General features: G+C 40.4%; 1 protein-coding gene across 1 annotated transcript in view; it reads left to right on the forward strand.

Annotated features, from left to right (window-relative positions):
• LOC115192280 (phosphatase and actin regulator 1) overlaps positions 1–12,659 on the forward strand; it is an 89,441-nt gene that overhangs the window by 50,577 nt on the left and 26,205 nt on the right. The window lies entirely within an intron of this gene.

Raw genomic sequence — 12,659 nt, forward strand, 5'->3', positions numbered from 1 at the left:
TTCTTAAATGGAATAAGTTTGGAACACCCAAGATCCTTTCTAGAGCTGGCCGCACGGCCAAACTGAGCAATCGGGGGAGAAGGGCCTTGGTCAGGGAGTTGACCAAGATCCCGATGGTTACTCTGACAGAGCTCCAGAGTTCCTCTGTGGGGATGGGAGAACATTCCAGAAGGACAACCATCTTTGCAGCACTCCGCCAATCAAGCCTTTATGGCAGAGTGGCCAAACGGAAGCCACTCCTCAGCAAAAGGCACATGACAGCCCGCTTGGAGTTTGCCAAAAGGCACCTAAAGACTCTCAGACCATGAGAAACAAGATTCTCTGGTCGGATGAAACCAAGATTGAACTCTTTGGCCTGAATGCCACATCTGGAGGAAACCTGGCACCATATCTACGGTGAAGCATGGTGGTGGCAGCATCATGCTGTGGGGATGTTTTTCAGCGGCAGGAACTGGGAGACTAGTCGGGATTGAGGGAAAGATGAACGGAGCAAAGCAAGGAGAGATCCTTGATGAAACCTGCTCCAGAGCGCTCAGGACCTCAGACTAGGGCGAAGGTTCACCTTCCAATAGGACAATGACGCTAAGCACACAGCGAAGACAACGCAGAAGTTGCTTTGGGACAAGCCTCTGAATGTCCTTGAGTGCCGAGCCAGAGTCCGGATTTGAACCCGATCAAACATTTCTGGAGAGACCTGAACATTTCTGTGCAGCGACGCTCCCCATCCAACCTGACAGAGCTTGAGAGGATCTGCAAAGAAGAATGGGAGAAACTCCCCAAATAGAGGTGTGCCAAGGTTGTAGCATCATACCCAAGAAAACTAGAGACTGTAATCGCTGCCAAAGGTGCTTCAACAAAGTACTGAGGAAAGGATCTGAATACTTATGCAAATGTGATTTAAGTTTTTTTATATTGTTATACATTTGCAAAAAATGTAAACTGTTCTTGCTGTGTCATTTAAGGGGTATTGTGTGTAGATTGATAAGGGGGAAAAAACAATTTAATCCATTTTAGAATAAGTCTGTAACATAACAAAATGTGGAAGAAGTGAAGGGTTCTAAATACTTATCCGAAAGCACTGTAAACATGGAAATGTAACATATGCTTACTGACTTAATTGTGTATTTCATATTTCTTGTGTATTTTCTAGTAATACATTGTTATTGATTATTGCATTGTTGGGTTTTGAGTTTGAAGAAAGTCATTTCACTGTAGTTGTGCATGTGACATTTTAAACTTGAAATGACTGGTTAAAACCTCTCTGGGACATGTGGGACGCTAGCCACCCGCGGTACACACTATTCAACAGCCAGTGAAATAGCAGGGCGGCAAATTCAAAATAACAAAAATCTCATAATTCAAATTTCTCAAACATACAACTATTATATCCCATTTTCTTCTCGTTAATCCAACCATATTGTCCGATTTCAAAAAGGCTTTACGGCGAAAGCATAACATTAGATTATGTTAGGACAGCGCCTAAACAAGAAAAACCACACAGCCATTTTCCAAGCAAGGAGAGGCGTCACAAAAAACAGAAATACAGCTAAAATGAATCACTAACCTTTGATGATCTTCATCAGATGACACTCCCAGGACTCAATGTTACACAATACATGTATGTTTTGTTCGATAAAGTTCATATTTATATCCATAAACCCCATTTTACATTGGCATGTGATGTTCAGAAAATGTATTCCCACCAAAAACTTCCGGTGAATTTACAAAATTACTCATCATAAATGTTGACAAAATGCATAACAATTATTTTAAGAATTATAGATACAGAACTCCTTTATGCAATCGCTATGTCAGATTTTAAAATAGCTTTTCGGCGAAAGCACATTTTTCAATATTCTGAGTACATAGCTCAGCCATCACGGCTAGCTATTTTGACACCCGCCAAGTTTGGCGCAAACTAAACTCAGAATTAGTATTAGAAATATTGTATTACCTTTGCTGATCTTCGTCAGAATGCACTCCCAGGACTGCTAATTCCACAAGAAATGTTGCTTTTGTTCCAAATAATCCATAGTTATGTCCAAATACCTCCGTTTTGTTCGTGCGTTCAGGTCACTATCCAAAGGGTAATGCGCGAGTGCATTTCGAGACAAAAAAGTCAAAATGTTCCATTACCGTACTTAGAAGCATGTCAAACGCTGTTTAAAATCAATTTATATGGTATTTTTCTCGTAAAATAGCGATAATATTCCAACCGGACAATAGTGTATTCATTCAAAGAGGAAAAGAAAAAACAGTGTGCACGCGTGAATGCGCATATCCAATCTCTTTGTCCCCAGGCGGACCACTAAGAAACTGAGCTACTATACTCTGCCCAGAGACAGGAGGCGGCTCAATCTGCTTTCTGAAGGCTTTAGACAGCCAATGGAAGCATTAGAAAGTGCACCGTAACCCCACAGATACTGTAGTTTCAATAGAGAATCAAAAGAAGAACTACAAATTCTCAGACAGGCCACTTCCTGCTTGGAATTTTCTCAGGTTTTTGCCTGCCATATGAGTTCTGTTATACTCACAGACACCATTCAAACATTTTTAGAAACTTCAGAGTGGTTTCTATCCAAATTTACTAATAATATGCATATTCTCGTTTCTGGGCAAGAGTAGTAACCAGTTTAAATCGGGTACGTTTTTTATCCGGCCGTGAAAATACTGCCCCCTAGCCCAGACAGGTTAATGCAACCGCTGTGTCAGATTTCAAAATAGCTTTACGGCGAAAGCACATTTTTCAATATTCTGAGTACAGAGCTCAGCCATCAAAGCAAGCTATACAGTTACCCGCCAAGTTCTGGAGTCAACTAAACTCAGAATTAGTATTATAAATCTTCACTTACCTTTGCTGATCTTTGTCGGAATGCACTCCCAGGACTCCCACTTCCACAAGAAATGTTAGTTTTGTTCGATAAACTCCATATTTATGTCCAAATACCTCCGTTTTGTTCACGTGTTCAGATCACTAATCCAAAGGCATAATGCGTGAGTGCAAAACCGGAGACGAAAAGTCAAATAGTTCCATTACCATTCGTAGAAACATGTCAAGCGAAGTTTAAAATCAACCCTTAGAGTTTTTTTAACATAAATCTTCGATAATATTCCAACCGGACAATAGCGTATTCATTACGGTGGAAAAAGAAGGAGCGGCACGCCTGCGTGAGTGCGCAGTAAACAACTCGTTGGTCCCAGGCTTGAGTCAGCTCCTATTCTCTCCCCAGTAACAGTAGAAGCATAAAACAAGGTACTAAAGACTGTTGACATCTAGTGGAAGCCTTAGGAAGTGCAAAATGACCCCACAGACACTGTAGTTTGAATAGGGATTAGATAGAAAAACTTCAAGCCACTTCCTGGTTGGATTTTTTCTCAGGTTTTTGCCTGCCATATGAGTTCTGTTATACTCACAGACATCATTCAAACAGTTTTAGAAACATCAGAGTGTTCTCTATCCAAATCTACTAATAATATGCATATCCTACCTTCTGGGCCCGAGTAGCAGGCAGTTTAATTTGGGCACGTTATTCATCTGAATTTCTGAATACTACCCCCTGTCACCAAGAAGATAAATTACAGTTTTTCATTAAATGTAGCGTTAATTACAAGAGGCACATATCTAATAGATTAAGTTGAGTATGAGATAAGCTGTTCTGAGGCAGCAGTGTGTGAGGATTGTTTCTTGGTCTTGACCCTAACTATGGTCAGAGAGAACTGAGATGACTCATAGCTTGGCACAGCCAGCACTAACAAGACAGGTCACACAGAGATCCGAGCTGAGAGGAGCAGCGAGGATACAGCACACACACACACGCACACATATACACGTACACACGCACTGCGGGAGTGAGAGAGAGGGGGAGAGAGAGAGAGGGAGAGGGACCACAGATGAGTAGCTCAGTGGAGTCAGAGGGGTTTGGCATGGTGCTTCTCTGTTAGCTCCTGGATGCAAATAGACCTCATGCATGAGTGTGTCTCTCAGGTATGGAGCCACACACACACACACACACACACACACACACACACACACACACACACACACACACACACACACACTGCATACACACACTCGTCCCAGCACAACCCCCTTTTCCGTTGTGCTGCAGGTGTGCCTATCACTTCAGAGAAGCCACACTGAGTCAGCGAGCAGAGCCTGAACAGAGACTAGATGACATAAACAGTATAGACAAGAGTAAAAAGTTATCAATGTATGTGTGTGGGTGTGTATGTGTGTGTGCATGTGAGAGAGAGATAGAGAGAGATCTTGTTTTGTTTAGTGTCTCATAAAGTAGACTTAATGGGGGGGTTATTGCGTGTTTTTAGTGCTCTCCTGACAATTTCGGCTAAACTTATTTTAATCTCTTATTTTAAATCCTCGTAACACGAACAGCTATTTTCTTGGACAATTTCAGGTGTATCTACATACATTTATGAATCGACATAGTCTTCCTAAAACAAGAAGAACATCTCGCATCATCTTGGATTATGTGACTGTTGGTAAGCTAACTAACATTAGTCAATGTATTAGCTGCTACTGTAGTACTGTAGCTAGCACAACAGTTAAGTGAATAATATGGAGAGTTAGCCCACGCAAAGTTTCTTTATATTATTTGTAGCCCGTATGTGCTCATCAGTTAGCTCAGTTTCTTCTATATGACAGGCGAGATAGCTGTCCATTGAACGTTGGATGTCATGTTTAAGTTTATTTTTGTTATGTTGATAATTCTCTTCCATTGGATTACATAAAACACTGTAAAAGGCCGGCAAAGTTGTTTAACTCCATGTTAACAGACTCAAAATGGCTAATGTTACCTCACTTATTTAGCCAGTGAGCCAGCCATGACACAGTGGGACCTTATTCATTCATCCTGCACCACCGAGAAGCATCGGGAATACTTTATATGAAGACTTAAGTTTCTATCATATCCTTGGACTAAAATGATTGACACTCACGTGCAAGCCTGACATCATGTGCAAAGGGCCTTTGGGTAACGTAGCACATATTCAATGGTATCTCCTTTTCTCACGTAGCCTGTTCATTTCTGATCTTTGATACTTTTTTTGGTTTATAAACTTATCATGGTAGACTACGTTAACGCTATATGTATGGGCCATTTTGTTACTTGGTAGCTACTAGCAACAGTTCATCTACAACTATTTTGGACTGTCCATACTGTAACGTTAACGTTAGTCTCTGGCTAGCGTTAATGTTTTAGGTGGAGCTATTCTTTGCTATTTTTCAAACGAATACTGTGATATTTCACATATCATCTTGCTAGATATGCCTTCTGTTGTGATATTTCACATAACATATTGCAAGATATGCCTTTTGTTTTGTTTGTGAGGAGTAATAGCCGAGAGAAGGCAGGAGACACTGTTTTGTTTAGCGTCGCTTAGGGTAGACTGCTCCCTTTAATGGATCAGTTGTCCACCAGGCTACACTCTACGATTAGGGGGAGGTGGGAGAGGAAGCGTTGGGTGTCTCGGTTAGGGAGACAGGGGAATGGGGTTCAGTGTTTTACTGTCAGGATAGATTTATGTTTGTTTGTTCCAACAGTTCTTTACATATTTTCCTCACTACAAAATATGAATGCGGTCCTTGTGGATACTAAACATATTTTAGATATGCCTTTATGCTATAGCTTATTCCATGTTTACATCTTTGGTTAAATGTCTCCAAATGCAAAACTGAAATTGACTTTGTGTAATGTCCGTGGAGTTTGTAAACTATCCAAGCTTAAACAGGTTATTACTAGGCTTAAACAACTTAATTCACCTATTGTGTTCCTTCAAGAAACTCACTTGTTGAAGGATGAGCTACTTAAAGTACGCAGGAGATGGCAAGGGCAAGTAATAGCATCCAGTTTCTCCTCTCATTCTCATGGTGTTATGGTTTTAATTCACAAATCTGTTCCGTTTCAAATAGATAATATTGTAACTGATACAGCTGATAGATAGATACATTTTGATACAGGGAACTCTTTTGAATGAGTGTATTATTCTGGTTAATGTTTATGGTCCTAATGATGATAATCCCAAATTCTTTGAGAATGTATTTCTATTGATAGCCTCCCTTCCTGGCAAAGTCATAATGTCAGGGGATTTTAGTTGCACTCTTGATCCTCATCTAGATCGCTCCTCTGGTTTAGACACTTCCCACTCGCAGAGTAGAAAGAAATTACAGCATTTCATTAAGGACTTGAATCTATGTGAACCTTGGAGGACTCAGAACCCGAGTAAAAGGGAGTATTCATGTTACTCGTCGACATTTGAATCATATTAAATCATATTCTCATATAGGAAGTGAATATGATAGTATTGTTCTGAGTGACCATTCACCTGTGTGATTATTCTATAAGGATGCAAAACTAGTAAAAGGATCCTCTAGATGGCGTTTGCATCCCAGATGGTTACAGGACCCAGACTTCTTACATTACATTGGAGTGCATATAGATGTTTATTTTACAGTGAATGCTGACCAAACGTCAGCGAGTACTAGGTGGGAGGCTTTCAAAGCATATATTAGGGGGCAAATGATATGTTTTACCAGTAGCCTTCCCTGTAGCTCAGTTGGTAGAGCATGGTGTTTGCAACACCAGGGTTGTGGGTTCGATTCCCACGGGGGGCCAGCACAGAAAAAAAAAAAAAAATGTATGAAATGTATGCATTCACTACTGTAAGTCGCTCTGGATAAGAGCGTCTGCTAAATGACTAAAATGTAAAATGTAAATGTTTCAAATCAATTAAATCTGAAAAAGAGAGAGATGGACAGCAAAATCAGAGAATTGGAGAGGGAAGCTTTTTCGGATAACTCAGTAGAAGTAAACAAGGAATTATTTGCTCTTAAAGCTCAGTATGAAGAACTTTCCACCTCAAAGGCTGCAAACAGCTTAACGAGGCTGAAACAGTCCTTCTATGATCAAGGTGAAAAACCTGGTAAATTGCTGGCCTGGCGCATTAAGAAGTTCAATTCAGACAGACATTAATGCAGTTCATAATTTACAAGGACAATTATCAATGGATACTGTAGAAATAAACCAAACATTTGCTTCCTACTACAATACACTTTACAACTCTGAATCTTGATTTTCCCTTTATTTCAGAAGACAAAAGAAATTGGATGGTGTTGAAATATCTGATGCTATTTTCAATATGAAGTGAGGTAAAGTGGCAGGTCCAGATGGGCTTCCAATAGATATTTATAAGATATTTAAGGACAAACTTCTAGGTCCACTTTTGAATATGTATGCTGAATCCTTTCAGCAAGGTTGTCTCCCCCTCTCTAAGTACTGCTTGAATCACTCTAATTCTGAAGCCTAATAAATCCTCAACAAAATGTGAAAGTTACAGACTGATTTCTCTTCTGAACTCTGACTCTAAAATATTTAGGAGATTGGATAGAGTGCTCCCATATCTAATACACTAAGACTAAAATGGCTTTGTGGAAAACCATCAAGGTTTTCACAATGTGAGGAGAGTACTAAACATGTGTGAAGGGTCCCCTGATACTGCCATACTCTCACTTGATGCAGAGAAGGCATTCAATAGAGTTAAGTGATTATTTATTTGAAGTGCTTAAGAGATTTTGGTTTGGGAACTACTTCTGTAAATGGATTAAGATATTATATACGGACCCCACTGCAGAAGTTGCCACTAACAACTTGATTTCACAACCTTTTAAGCTTTTTCGGGGCACGAGACAAGGATGTCTGGCCAGTCCAAGACTCTTTCTTTTAGCTATAGAACCCTTTGCAATTGCAGTAAGGGCCCACCCGAACATCGAGTGGCCCTGTATGCCGATGATACCCTTTAATTCCTAACAGATCTTAAGAATTCCATCTCTTCTCTCTCCAATTGAATTAATAACTTTGGTCCGTTTTCTGGGTTTAAAGTTAATAAAACCAAATCTCCCATCCTTTTCCTCCAGAAGCAAGAGAGACTGAATCCAGTTTTACAGCATCCATTTGTGAATACAGAACAAGGTTTCACGTATCTTGGTATTAAAATCACACCAGAAATGAGCTCCTTGAGTTCAACAAATGATGAACCCATGGTAACAAGTGTAACAGAATTAACAGATGGACATCTTTGCCTATATCTATTATTGGTAGAATAAATATTATTAAGATTAATATTCTACTCAAATTTCTTTATCTATTTCAATCAATTCCTCTGGCTCCACCATTTTATTTTTCCCAAAGATCAGCAAGATACTCTCAAATTTTATCTAGAGCAACAGAAAACCAGGGGTTAGCCTTTCTCTTCTTTATTTGCCCTATGACAGGGGGGATTGCAACTTTCAAACCTACAGTGGTATTACTGGCTGCACAACTTAGAGCTGCAATGTTTTAGTTCTCCAAGAAACCATACTACTCACCCTGGCTGTAGACTGAAATGTTGTCCACAAAAGGCTTAACTTTGGATGGATATTTGTACTCTGCTCCCTTTAAGAAACTAAAGAAGAATACTACTAATCCCTTTGTTAAAAACACCCTAACTATATGGCACAAATTACAGCATATCTGGGCGAATTCCCTGTATTATCCAGTTTTACACCAATTTGGGGCAATGACAATTTCACACCTGGTAAAAAAATGACTTGGGGTTTAAAGAATGGGCAAGAAAAGGTATTGTTAAAGTAATGGACTTATACAATGAAAAAGGGCCCATTTCATTTGAAGAACTAAAGGGAAGCTTTAACTTACCACAAAAGCATTTTTTCAAATACTTACAATTGAGAAGCTCCATTTTTCCAGTCTAAAACAATCTGCCCTACAACCTCCTTTGACCACTTTAGAAACGCTCTCTGTTAACATGTGTTATGGGAAAGGTCAGATCACGTCATTATATGGGAAAATGGTAGCTGCACATAAAGACAACTCTGATTGTAAGAGACTTCATTGGATACAAGACATGCAGGAAGATATTTCAGCAGAGGACTGGGGTATGATATGCTATAGAGCTCAGATATAGACAATAAACACCCGCCTGAGATTGTTGCAATACAGTTGGATAATGAGAACATATATCACCCCTGTTAAGCTCCACAAATTTGACACTAATATCCCAGACCTGTGTGTTAAATGTAACAAGCATTTAGGGACCTTGTATCAATGCCTGTGGGAATGTGCTGAGATACAAAAGTTTTGGAGCTCAGTACTGTGCTATATCTCTGAGATTACCTCTACCCGAATACCACTAATCCTTAAACTTTACATCCTAAATCTTTACCCAGGGAATATCACTTTACATGGGAGAGAAAATAAAATGGTTGACCTCTGCCTATTACAAGCTAGACATTTAATTGCTTCCACTGGAAGTATGTCAGTTCCCCCTCACTTGGTCATTGGTAAAAAATAATGAACTTGGCTCTTGAAAAATGTACTTATATAGTGAAAAAGAAAGCCCCAGAGTTTCATGATATTTGGGATCTGTTTTGTGAGTTTTTGCAAACCGGTGATACTGATGAAGCATGGAAGCTGTGAATCTGTATATCCTCTATTTTTTTCTGTGAATATTGGCTATAGTTGAAGCGTAATCTGCATTATCTGCGACTGCATATTATACTTTTTATTTATTTTTATTATTGGAAATGTGAGGACCTTTTTATTTTTTTATGTTTCTGTTAATGTTTGGTAGTTATGCTTTTGTCTATCTTTGGGTTGGGGGGGGGGTGTATGTGTTGGGGAAATAAACTAGAAAATTGTATTTCTGTAATTGTTGATTATCCTATTTGGAACTAATAAATATATTTTGATGTCCTACATTGCTTTCACGCCCATCCATAAATATAGTCACTTCCGTTCGATCTCATTAATCTCACCCTTACTAGATACACCCTCACCCTCACCATGGTGCGTTGTCTCACAGATGAAAGTGGGGGATCTGCCTGAAATAGATCCATGAAAATCGATCCAAGGAAATAGATACATGTTGGTAAACAGTGTTATTATCACTTGGTTATTGATTATGCTTTAACATTCATGACGGGAGAATATAAATAAGCCAGACCTCCTGCCTCCGCTCATAGTTATGATGTAGGTTGGTCAATAGAGGATAAATGGTCCTATAGGGTGGGAATATGCCTACGCATAATGCAGACAGATGACTCTATTTCTATGGGAATGACATGACTGATGGTATTATATTGTGTTGTACTGTATTTCATTTGGGATATAATGTTGAAAAACCTACATGAAGGTCAGGTCCATTTCCTTGTCCTATCCGTGTCACATTTGAAATAACAAGTTCATAACCAGTCAGCAAATCTTTGGATCAAGTTAAATGTATAAGCAGACATTATTGTTGAGACATGCTGCATACTGTATATGTTTTATGAAATCTCTACTCTTCTCTACCACTCTGCCAGTAGGTGCCAGTACTACCACTGAGCTCTGAGCAGTCCATGCCCTGATGTTATCCTGAGCAATTGATAGTCGAGAAATGGCAGAGATGATGATGATGTCATATAGCCCTAACCAAGTGGTGTTGAGTGCTGCAGTGGTAAAGAGGCTACAACGATATTAAAGTACTGAGGATTATGTTTGCTGTTCATCACTGGCTAGGTTAAAGGCTGTATGACTCACAGTGCTTCAACATCCAGTCAGCATCAGCCAGGAGGGCTGACTTTTTAACATGTTGTTATGTCATCACACACACGGACACGCACACACCCACACAGCACATACTTGCACATACTGTGCTAAATGTCATACAAGCATGTGGGCACACACACAGACACACAGAACACATAACACATATACTTGCAACATGCTTGCTGTCATGCAAGCACACCCGCACACACATGGTTTAAACAGTGTCCTCTGTTGAACTTGCCCCATCTTGACTGTTTACATGAGCGATTACAGAGTGAGTCAGCTTTGATGACTTTTCTCTCCTCTGACTGTGCACCCCTGACTGCTACACTCAAAACCATGACTGGGTTGGAGAGGGGGTGGGGGGGAGAAAGAGAGAGTTCTTTGGCAATGTAAACATATGTTTCCCATGCCAATAAAGCCCTTTTAATTGAATTGAGTGTGAGAGCGTATGTGTGCATGTGCTTGTTTGCGTGTCCATGTGTGTTAGATAGGCAGCATTGTCTGTGTATTGTTACCTCTGAATGAATCTACTGCAGAACGAGCCACTACTGTGACTGTGCTCCATTTACTATCAGCTATCGTCACCTGCTTTTTATAACAGGAAGCTACTGCTGCAATAAGTGATTTCTATAGCTGTCAGCAGGGGGCAGTAACGCTGCATGAATGAACTGGTAATGGTCCAACAATCACTCTTATGATTAAACTCTACCATCAACCAGGTCTACAGCATGACAACCTGCCATGGTGTGAGTCAGATAAGACCATATTTTCTCGTATGGTGATATGTATTAGACGTATACACTGCAATTATTACCTTTGTTCAGATGGCATTCGCTGTAGAAATAGCTGATGAATCATCCATGTTGCACCCTCCTCTCCTCTTCCTTCTCTCCATCTTCTGTGAACAAGGAATATAGAGAAGGAATGAAGGATGAATCATGAATGATATTGCTGCAGAATCGCATTTTCTCCCTACACTCTTTCTATCTTTCTCTCTCCTAAATAAAATCAGAACAAAGTGTATTCACGGTACTCCATTTTGTTTATTTTTTGTTTATCTGTCGGCTCCAACTCAGGCCCTGTGTGTAGTTAATTGACCCTCTCCGCCCATTCATCGCCATTTTACCTGTTGTTGTTGTCTTAGCTGATTAGCTGTTGTTGTCTTACCCATTGTTGCCTTAGCTAGCTCTCCCAATCAACACCTGTGATTGCTTTATGCCTCGCTTTATGTCTCTCTCAAATGTCAATATGCCTTGCACACTGTTGTTTAGGATAGTTATTATTGTCTTAGTTTACTGCGGAGCCCCTAGTCCCACTCAACATGCCTCAGATACCTCCTTTGTCCCACCTCCCACACCTGTGATGACCTCACCCAGCATAACTAGCTGGTCCAGAGATGCAACCTCTCTTATCATCACTCGGTGCCTGGGTTTACCTCCACTGCACCCGCACCCCACCATACCCCTGTCGGTATGTTATGCCCTGAATCTATTCTACCATGCCCAGAAATCTGCTTCTTTTATTCTCTGTCCCCAACGCACTAGACGACAAGTTTTGATAGCCTTTAGCCGTACCCTCATCCTACTCCTCCTCTGTTCCTCGGGTGATGTGGAGGTTAACCCAGGCCCTGCGTGTCCCTAGTCACTCTCATCTGTAACAGAAAAAGCCTTGGTTTCATGCATGTTAACATCAGAAGCCTCCTCCCTATGTTTGTTTTACTCACTGCCGCCAACCCTGATGTCCTTGCCGTGTCTGAATCCTGACTAAGGAAGGCCACCAAACATTCTGAGATTTCCATCCCCAACTACAACATTTTCCGTCAAGATAGAACTGCCAAAGGGGGTGGAGTTGCAATCTACTGCAGAGATCGCCTGCAAAGTTCTGTCATACTTTCCAGGTCTATGCCCAAACAGTTCGAGCTTCTAATTCAAAAAATTAATCTCTCCAGAAATAAGTCTCTCACTGTTGCTGCCTGTTATAGACCGCCCGCAGCTCCCAGCTGTGTCCTGGACACCATATGTGAATTGATTGCACCCCATCTATCTTCAGAGTTCGTTC

Source organism: Salmo trutta, chromosome 4, assembly GCF_901001165.1.
Source record: "Salmo trutta chromosome 4, fSalTru1.1, whole genome shotgun sequence".
Lineage (NCBI taxonomy): Eukaryota > Metazoa > Chordata > Actinopteri > Salmoniformes > Salmonidae > Salmo > Salmo trutta.